We start from the raw sequence: 10,740 nt of genomic DNA, 5'->3' as shown, positions 1-10,740 counted from the left end.
AAGAATAGAAAAAATTATATCAAACTAAACATAATATCGCCGAAGCTCATCTGCATTCCATGATCTAGGAATGTCGTTGCCGTCCATATCCTTCAATCTGTATGAACCGGGTCTTGATGAAGATACTACCAAAAAAGGTCCTTCCCACTTCAGCTGTAATTTGCCTACTGTCTCAGGGTTGGCTACTCTTCGAAGCACCAAGTGTCCTGGTTCAATGTTCTTTAGCTTAACCTTTCTATCACGCCATTTTATTGTTTCAGCTTGATATTTGTTGATGTTTTCCACAGCTTGAAGCCTGATCCCCTGTATAGCATCTTTTTCCACAGAGTAATCAGCTTCAGCTTCACCTTCTGCCGAAGCTACTATTCTTATTGATCCTGCTTTGGCCTCTTCCGGAGTTATTGCTTCGTCACCAAACAATAGTTTGAATGGTTTAAAGCCTGTTGATCTTGATACTGTTGTGTTGTGGCTCCACACCACTTTGATTAATTCATCTGGCCACTTTCCCCTAGGCTGATTGAAGATTAACTTCATTATTCCTGTCATTATGATGCCATTAGCTCTTTCAACAAGTCCATTTGACTCCGGATGTCGAACTGATGCGAAATGGATCTTCGTGCCAATTTGATCGCAAAATTCTCTGAAAGCTTCGGAATCAAACTGTGTCCCATTATCCACAGTGATTGCCTTCGGCACTTCGAAGCGACAAACAATGTTTTGCCAGAAAAACTTTTGAATAGTGACCGAAGTTATTGTGGCTAAAGGCTTTGCCTCAATCCATTTAGAAAAATATTCCACTGCCACTACAACATATCTTAAGTTCCCTTGTGCTGGTGGTAACGGACCTAACAAATCAAGGCCCCACCTTTGCAACGGCCAAGTGGGTTGTATTAACTGAGTTAAAGACGAATGTTGTTTTTGATCTCTTGCACATTTATGACAACCTTCGCACTTTTGGACTAATTCCGCTGCATCCGAAGCTGCCTTTGGCCAATAAAATCCTTGACGAAAAACTTTTCCAAGCAAAGGCCTAGATCCAATGTGAGATCCACATAGGCCTGCGTGTATTTCCTTCATCAATTCTATACCTTCGGCTCTGGATAAACACTTGAGTAACGGAGAACAGACCCCGCGCTTGTATAATTCCCCTTCTATTATAACATATGGTCGAGCTCTTGCCTCTATCCTCCTGTTATAAGCTTCGTCATCTGAAAGAAAGTTACCCTGGAGGAAAGAGATGATCTCAGTTCTACAGTCCTCACTATAAACAGGGGATATGTTGAGGACTGCTCTTTCAAGAAGCTCAACCGAAGGTGCTTTTATTGTTTTGAAAAATACTTCCGAAGGTAATGGCAGCCCCTGTGCTGCTGACTTAGCTAATAAATCAGCATATTCATTGTCTCCACGAGGAATATTTTTAACAGAAAACCCTTCGAAGGAAGCCTCAATCCTTCGGACCGTGTCTAAATATTTTTCAAGCTTCGGATCTCTTGCTTTATAACTTATGTCAATATGACCAGAAATAACCTGGGAATCAGTTTTAAGAACCGCCCTTCTGATTCCCATCGCCTTTATCTTCCGAAGACCAAGGAGTAAAGCTTCGTACTCAGCAATGTTATTTGTGCAACTGAAATCAAGTCTTGTTGCATAACAAGTTTTAATTTTGGAAGGTGCAACCAACACAGCAGCTGCTCCTGCTCCGAAGGTTCCCCAAGATCCATCGCAAAATATTGTCCAAACTTTAGCATCTTTACTCGCTTCTTCTTCCTGAGCCCCTGGCGTCCAGTCAGCAATGAAGTCTGCCAATGCTTGGGACTGAATCGAAGATCTATGCACATAATCAATACAAAATTCATTGAGTTCCGCAGCCCAATTTCCAACCCTTCCGGTAGCTTCTCTATTTCTCATAATATCCTTCAACGGTTGTGAAGAAGGAACAACTATATTGTATGCCTGAAAATAGTGCCGAAGCTTCCTGGAGGCCATCAAAACAACATACAGCACCTTCTCCAATTCTGTATAATTTTTCTTTGATAAACTAAGAACTTCGGATACAAAGTATATTCGGGCTTGCTTTTTGACTTGGCCTTCAAGCCTCTCCTGGACAAGTGCTGCACTTACCGCTGAGTGCGAAGCTGCCACATATAATAACAGAGGAGCCCCTGGCGTTGGTGGAGTTAGTGTTGTTAGGTCTATCAAATATTGCTTCAGCTCTTCGAAGGCTCTCTGCTGAACTGATCCCCATTGAAAAACTTCGGCTGATTTCAGTACTTCGAAAAATGGTAAATTTCTCTCTCCTGATCTAGATATAAATCTCTTGAGAGATGTCAGTCTTCTTGTCAATCTTTGAGCCCCCTTTTTTGTACTTGGTGGTTCGATTCGAAGGATAGCTTCAATTTTATTTGGGTTAGCCTCAATCCCTTTTGTTGAAACTAGACAGCCAAGAAATTTCCCTTTCTTCACTCCGAAGACACATTTTTCTGGATTCAACTTTAAACCGGCCTGTCTAAAATTAGTGAAGGTCTCCTGCAGATCAGCAATGTGATTATCTTGCTTCGTGCTTTTTACAATGATATCATAAACATAAGTTAGCACATTTCTGCCTATTTGAGAATGAAGAACCTTCGTTGTCATTCTGCTGAAGCTTCCTCCAGCATTTTTGAGCCCCACAGGCATCCTAAGGTAACAATATGTTCCACTAGGGGTTATGAAGCTGGTTTTTGGCTCATCCTCCTTCTTCATCCAAATTTGATGATAGCCTGAATAACAATCCAGCAGACTCATAAGCTCTGCTGAAGCTGCTGCATCGACTAGAGAATCTATCCTTGGCAATGGAAACTCGTCCTTCAGACAGGCCTTGTTGAGATCAGTAAAATCAATACACATTCTCCATTTACCATTGGCTTTTTTTACCATAACAGTGTTAGCCAGCCATTCTGGGTATTTTACCTCTCTGATAACTCCGGCACTAAGGAGCCATTTCACTTCATTCCGAGCACCTTCGGCCTTGTCATCAGACATCTTCCGAAGCCTCTGCTTTCTGGGTCTAAAGGATGGGTCAACGTTGAGCGAATGTTCAATAACATCCCTGTTGACTCCACAAAGATCATTGGCTGACCATGCAAAAACATCTTTGTTGTTGAACAGAAACCTTATCAAGGTTTTCTCCTGTTCTTCAGATAGTTGGGATCCCAATAGTACCTTCTGCTCTGCTATGTCCTCACATAAAAGCATGGGCTTCGGCTGATCGGCCGAAGCAGCTTTCTTCCTTCTAAACTTGTACTGCTCACAAGCTTCAGCTCCATCTATGTTATGGATTGCTTTTGAGTCTGTCCAGTTTCCTTCGGCCCTTCTGGCAGCTTCCTGACTTCCATGAATGGCAATAGGTCCTTGGTCCGAAGGTATCTTCATGCAAATATATGCTGGATGAAGAATTGCTTCGAAAGCATTGAGAGTACCACGACCAATGATTGCATTGTAAGGGTATTCCATGTCAACAATGTCGAACACAACTTGTTCAGTCCTTGTGTTGTTGATAAATCCGAAGGTTACTGGCATTGTGATTTTTCCAAGTGCTACAATCTGCCTTCCTCCGAAGCCACAAAGGGGATGTGTGGCATCATGGATCTTGTCTTCGAGCTCTTGCATCTGTCTGAAGGCCTTAGAAAATATGATATCAGCTGCACTGCCTGTATCAACCAAAACATTATGGACCAGAAATACTTTGATCACACAAGAGATAACCATAGCATCATTGTGTGGGTAATCCTTGAGCTGAAGATCCTCTTGAGAGAAGGTAATTGGAATGTGAGACCATCTTGACTTGATGAAGGGTCCTTGTACCCCTACATGTTGTACTCTTCTCTTTGCCTCCTTCTGTTTCTTGTTAGCCGGCTCTGAGCATGAACCGCATGTTATCGGGAGAATCAACTTCGGAGTCGAAGCAGTTCCAGCTTGGTTCTTGAACGAAGCCATTGTCTCAGGAAAGTGGAAGTGAGTTCATCGGAGGTGGGCGCCAATGTTGGGGACTTGTTCTCAAATGCTATGAATTAAGAACAAGGCAACATAAAATGTTAAATATTAGTACCCTTCGTCCGCTGAAGCATTATCTCCCCAAGGATTTAATGAACTTCGAACGAAGACCATGAGTAGAATATCACGAAGGTTACACCTTCATGATTAAACTTACAAAATAATACAAAGTAATATATAAAATATGAAACATTGATGATAAATATATCAGAAATAGATAACATCATTCACATATCTTATTACATTAATCTAAAATGTTAGAACATAATGTTTAGGTACATTTATACCTTTGCCTTGACAAATAATAATTCCCGAGTGATGCGTTTGCAATTACAGGAATGCGTGAACAGTAAAGGAATACTGTTCACTATTTATAGGCACAGGACACAGCCTGTAAGGAATTACAATTATGCCCCTTATAAAAGTTTACAACAATGACTCAGACCCTTATGGACTAAACTGTCATTCTATCTTTAAGTCGGTTCGACCCTTCATCTTCGGATACGCTATAACACCGAAGCTTCATGAGTGGTAGCTTCGGTCATCATGTATAAGCAGCTTTAGTCGAAGCTGTTTCTTCCTGCAGGACCTTTGGCGACGAAGCATGGTCCCAACAAATTTGATATACTTAACAAGAAAGTTGATTTTCACTGTCACCTTTGATGTGGTAGCACACTTGGTTTTATCAAAGGTAGTTGTAGATTGCTCTTTCAGTTTTACCTGTCTTTACATCGCAATGAGTATTCAATATTTTAATATTTTTGGATGATTACGAAAGAGTTAAATTTGCACATATTATTAACTTCAATTTAGTTATGCAACACCCTAGTCTACTGCCAATTAAAATGCATCTCCATTCAAGAATGAGTGCTATGTGAGATACCACTATTTACTAATGAACAATGAATACAATACATGGTTCGTGTGTTAGATGTACCTGTTGCTTAGATGCTTCTTCGTTTAAGGAATTAGAAGTTGCTTCCTTGGTCATACTCTGTATGTCCGAGACATCAATGTAAAGATAAACAATTATGATTATGTATGTTGAATAAATTTATTGCATTATCACCTTTGATGAATTAGCGGACTTAGTATTATCGAAGGTAATGTCTCTTTCCAACTCGAATTGCCTTGCCTGTGAATGTATTAAATTGAAAAATGAATTTAATAAAACATCACTTTGTAGGGTGTATATATTCCATGTATTGAAATTTTGATGTAGCAAACCTTATGGGTAGTAGCTAGTCTATTAGTTCATTGTAATTTGCCTTGTCTAGCATCCACCGCCTTAATATTCTTTAATTCAACACATATTATCAATGTTTGCATTATACCATGAAATCTGGAAAGATGAGGTATGAGGTAGCAAAGAACCTTATGGATAGTAGAAGTATTTCTGGATGTTGGTTGCAAATCCTTGTACTCCTTTGCTTCTTGCTCTCTCTTTATGAAGTACAGATTAGTAGTTTAGCAAAAAGTATATAGGGGGTATTGAGTAGCGCTACTTTTTGCTGGGGCTATAGCTGTGGCTACTGCTGTACAATGTACAATAGTATGTTGTGTTATAGAAAAAGCCACAGCACAACCACAACAATTTGAAGCGAACAAGGCCATAGTATGTGATTCGATGTAATGCAATCGTACCTGAGAGTAAGTTTTTTCATTATCCATCTTGAATTCTTGATTTTGTGGCTCAACATATACACGCTGATGGAAAAATAACTAAAAGCTGAAGTAGTAGGTACTAAAATGTATGAAAGTGCAGAATGTGTAAATTCCATACAGATGCCTACTTTACGTTTTGAAGACGTTTGAGATTAATTCGCTGGAGGATCTTCCAAACATCCCTGTCATAACAAACAAAGAACCAAATGGATTAGATGTTACACATATACCTGCTATATGAACTGATTGTGAAATGGAGTTCTATAATTTTACATGTACACTTTGATGTTGTTCGAAGAGTACACTCTTTTGTTGCAACTCTTGTATAGTAGCATCTTGCTTCTATACATGGTTTACGAGTTTTTCCATCTGAAGTTTCAAAGAGAGCATATCTTCACTCGCTGTTAGGTCCAAAGATGTTACATGTAGCTGATTAAGACGCCTTGATGTTGTCCCATCTAACACTTTGTTCGGATTTGGAACAAGGCCAAGGCCATGCACATGACCAGGCTTCTCTTCTCCTAATATCTTGTTTAGTGCATCTCCATTCCATGCAATCTTTCCTTGGCTAGTGTCTGCAAATTCTGGATGCTTTGCTAGTAGTTCCTTCAAATCACTCTTTTAAAAGGATTAAATTATTTAGCATGTCACAAGTACATAAAAATTTTGAACCAATAAAGATTTGAAGAAAATTGTACCACATGTGGATTTGTGTTCTTGGTAGTGTTTGCTTTGTGTGTATGGATATATAAAATAGCGCTGTGAGGGTATTTCTTCTCATGATCTTTTTCCCTCTATTGTACAAGGTAATAAAGATTAGTGAGGGAAGTATGGTCGTAAAAAGCATGTTCTTCACAAGTGTAGTTGGAACAGAAGTACCAAATCCTCTCTAGTCCGAGCGAAACTCTTTATGCCGGCTGTATGGATAGTCTTTTTTCCCACAGTTATTTGTATTCACCATGCTTCTATCCTAACATAAAATGATCACATAGATAATGTAAAAACAACTGACGAGATGCACAAGATAAATGATTAATGTTAAGGTAGCCATTAACCTTTGCTTTTGTGGTAACCCAATGATTCACAAGTGCAATCCACTGATCTACAATTACCTCATGTGGAACGTTGTTGTAATTAGCCTCCAAACCCTTATGTGCATCATAATATATGGATTTTAAGTTAGATTTATGTTGCCTCCATCTCTCTCCAATGGTTTTTAGTACCCATTTTTCCATACGAGCAGGATAAAGGAATCTCCTCTGCATACAAATTATAAAGACAATGGTAAAATGACCCTCTGTATCATCTGCTAGATAATTAGTGCAATAAATGTGTCATACCTTTACTTGCTTAAGTATATCCTCCTTATTTTTCTGCTCATTGGTCGATCTCTCTTTCTTACCTATCAAAAGCCTCCAATCCTTGTAGCTTAAGCTACACAAGTTTCCATTCCTGGCTACCATGCCAAGGAATTTTCCAATGCTTCCTGCCTCTTCTCCAATTGGCTGGTCAAGTTCATTACAGTGTACTACAATCCTATGCCCTCTAGGAATGTTCCACACATGTAATAGTTTTGTCTTACCCCGCCTTTTCACCTCCACGTTTTCCTCTGTCTGGGGTCAAAATGCAAAAATAATGGAACAAATGGTTACAAATGGATGATTACGACTATTCTTAAAAATTATGTTATCTTATTTCAGTACCTTCGACTTCAACCTCAATGTCTGCATCCATATCAGTTGGGTTCTTTGAATTAGGCCCCATTTCAGAAACCTCACCACTTTGATGTCCTCCTACGACAAAAGATTCTTCTTCCATCTTGCTATATGATTCATGTGCAAGAGTTTTCTGTGAATTTTTTTGCCCTACATGGTCTTCTGATAGATACTCCTCATTGCTTTCAACGGTCTGCTTCCTCCTTCCCCTTGGCATCTCCACTACACAATGACATAAATTTCATTTATAAATTGGCATATGAGTTAAATTGTTTGGGTCATCATTAGCATATGAGTTGCAGCGTCAAATTTAAAGGATACAAACATGCATACTTATGGACTAGAGGATGGTGTTTATTCACTCTCATGACTCTCAAATTATCATAGAGTTCTTGTGCTAGTGCTACTGCATTATTTGTGGACCAGCATACCGACTACCGACAAATACTGATATAACTCAGCTGTCGAGTATCTAGTAAGCATTGGATTTTTCTAACAATTTATAACATATGCGAGAAGATATTATGTACTAGAATCATAAAACATATGGCCCTAAGTGGTCAGATGAAATTACCTGGAATCATATGAACCTAACAAAATGCTAGATCCCTGAAGCAAGGCGACCTCAACATAATTCGTGAATTCCAGAATTAATTCCCCTTGGCATCTCTACACAATCCCTATTTTTGATGTGGTGTCGTCGATCCTGTGTTCGAACGACCATGCAATCCAAAAAATTGAGTCCAGTAAATACATAACTAGAAGCAAGCACGACCTACCCATTACTGATGTAGTACCTAGCACGCAAAATCAACCAGATTCATGATCTCAGGAGTAACAGGAGGGGGTTGGGTTGTCATCGTACCTTTCGTCACTTGCGGAGGTGGGCTTGTCGGCGCCTTGACCGTCCGCCTAATGGCCCCAACGCTTGCTGATCCTCCCGTCCTGCAGGTCCGCTGCACCCACCTCCAATCAACCTCATATGCAGACCTCTAGCGCGGCGACGGAGGATGAAGAGGAGAGGAGCCGGGGTGAGGTTTTCTGGTTGAAGATAGAAGCTGCGCGATGATTACGGAGGGGCATCGAGCGATGAGGACAGATATGCGAACAACAGTTATTTAGGAAATGACGATGTGCAGTACATAGGCATCAAGATATTTGCTTTTGCGGTAAAAAAATGGAGGGAAATACTTATTAGATGAAATTAAAAGCTAGGAAGCTTTGCCGAATCTAACTTCCATACAAAACTCATTGATAAATCATGGGACATAAATAAAAATATTTTTACTATATGTATTAAAAATATTGTACTGTATATATTAAAATTATTAGTAATTCCAATGGATATGTTAATCTAGTTTGAAGAATCTCAGTACAAACCTAATAACATGGAAATAAATTGAATGTTTCTGATGATTCTGTTGCCAATGTTTCTGATTTCGAGTTGCCTTGAAGAAATAAATTGAATGCCTATTTTTTGCAGGCACTGTGTTTGGAACTTAATAACATGGAAATTGATTTACAGAAATTTCAAGGTTTATTCGGTGGTATTGGGCATATGAGGTAAGATGCAAATATTTTAGTAAAAGTTGAATGATATCTCCAATGTTCATATTAATAGTCGTGATTGTAAATTGGTTTAGTGACAATCTGACAGCTAATGTCTCTGCAAATCTGCGATGAATATATTGCATATGGAGTCTGTCGATAGCCCCAGCATTATGTGTACAATAATATCTGTCATGTGAATAATAGGAAGACATTTTCAGTTTCTACTTTTGAGGAAGCACGTAATTTCAAAAACACATTAGCATACATATCATTAGCAGATCATAGTGCTAAAACATGCATATGGAGTTAGTAGATGGTTTATTATGTAATTCCACTTTGTTTCTGCAGAATACAAATATACTCATGTCTACATTTGAATATTCAGGAGCCATGTATTACAGCAATATCTATAATCTGAAACAAATCTTGCACTAGAGCTGAACAGTCCATTCCAATCCTATAACAAGTACTTCCAATCTGCGATGAATTCCTTCTATAACAAGTAAATGAATATATGATCTCAGAACATGAGCACTATATCCATAGTCATATTGTATCAGCTCCAAAAGAGCACCCTGCACTTGTATAGTCCTTCAGTGCAATCCTAGCCTCAACATACTTGTTATCCACCATCTCTAGCTTCATGGCTTCTAGTCGAATCACACCTCCACACATTTGTTGACATCAACTATCCATATAGACAGGTGGCCCAATAATTGAGTGCACAAAAATAAAGATATTAGCAAAAAAGTAGAAAGCTATTTAACCACTACTAACAAAAAAACGCTCACCTTTGACATTATTACTCATTTTCTTCATCCGAATTGGGACTAGTATATACTGTTGCTGCATCTACAGTAATTCCTTGTAGATCTCGCCTAGTCCATGAATTTTTGTTATATGCATTATTAAATAGTTCTGCCACAGTGCTGACATGATAGTGTTCACATTCTACATCATTCCATTCATCTCCCATGTCAAATACATCTCTAGGCTTCATCTTCATAACAACTGACCATCCTTCATTAATATGGTCACTTATGTAGAAAACTTGATCAACTTAATTAGCAGATACAAATGGGTCATCCTCAACCTCGTCACCTTTATGAATTTGATGAGAAAAATTAACTAGTTTTAACCCATATTTATCTGTTTGCACTTCTTTACCTCTAGTCACATCGACCCATTCACATTTGAAAAAAACCACTAAAAATCTACTGTAATAATCGACCTCAATTATATCAATTATCCTTCCATAGTACATAATATCTCCAAGAATAGGGTTAATATCAGCCGCAGAAGAATAACTTAATGTCTTTGCATTAACAACAACACCACTATTTTGAGTTGCCTTGTCATACCTTTTGGATCTAAATCTGAAACCACGAATGTTATATGATCTATTGACATTTTGCTGAATCTAGGGGCCCTCGAGCTAACCATCTAATGTCTTCATTGATGGTATCACTTCCATTTGTTTCCTCCAGGTGCAGGATCTGTGTATCATAAGAAAAACATAGTTTAAATAGCTATAAGTATAACCATTGCGATACTAAAATCCTATCCTCATACTTACATGTTCTGTAAACCAATGAGGGAATTCTTTATTCTGTAGTTGTTCAATTGCTTTCGGAGTTAGGCGATGTTGGTGTCGTTTCCTTTTTAGATGGCTTGCATGCTCCCTACATGGTATTTAACACAAAATTACAATAAAAATATGGAATAAATCAAACAGTAAGTATAGTCTCTTACTTGAGGTAAGGAATCATAGCTTCAC

The sequence above is a fragment of the Zea mays genome, chromosome 8 (assembly GCF_902167145.1).
Source record: "Zea mays cultivar B73 chromosome 8, Zm-B73-REFERENCE-NAM-5.0, whole genome shotgun sequence".
Taxonomy (NCBI): Eukaryota; Viridiplantae; Streptophyta; class Magnoliopsida; order Poales; family Poaceae; genus Zea; species Zea mays.
The sequence above is the reverse complement of the archived record's forward strand: the minus strand, read 5'-3'. Positions refer to the sequence as shown.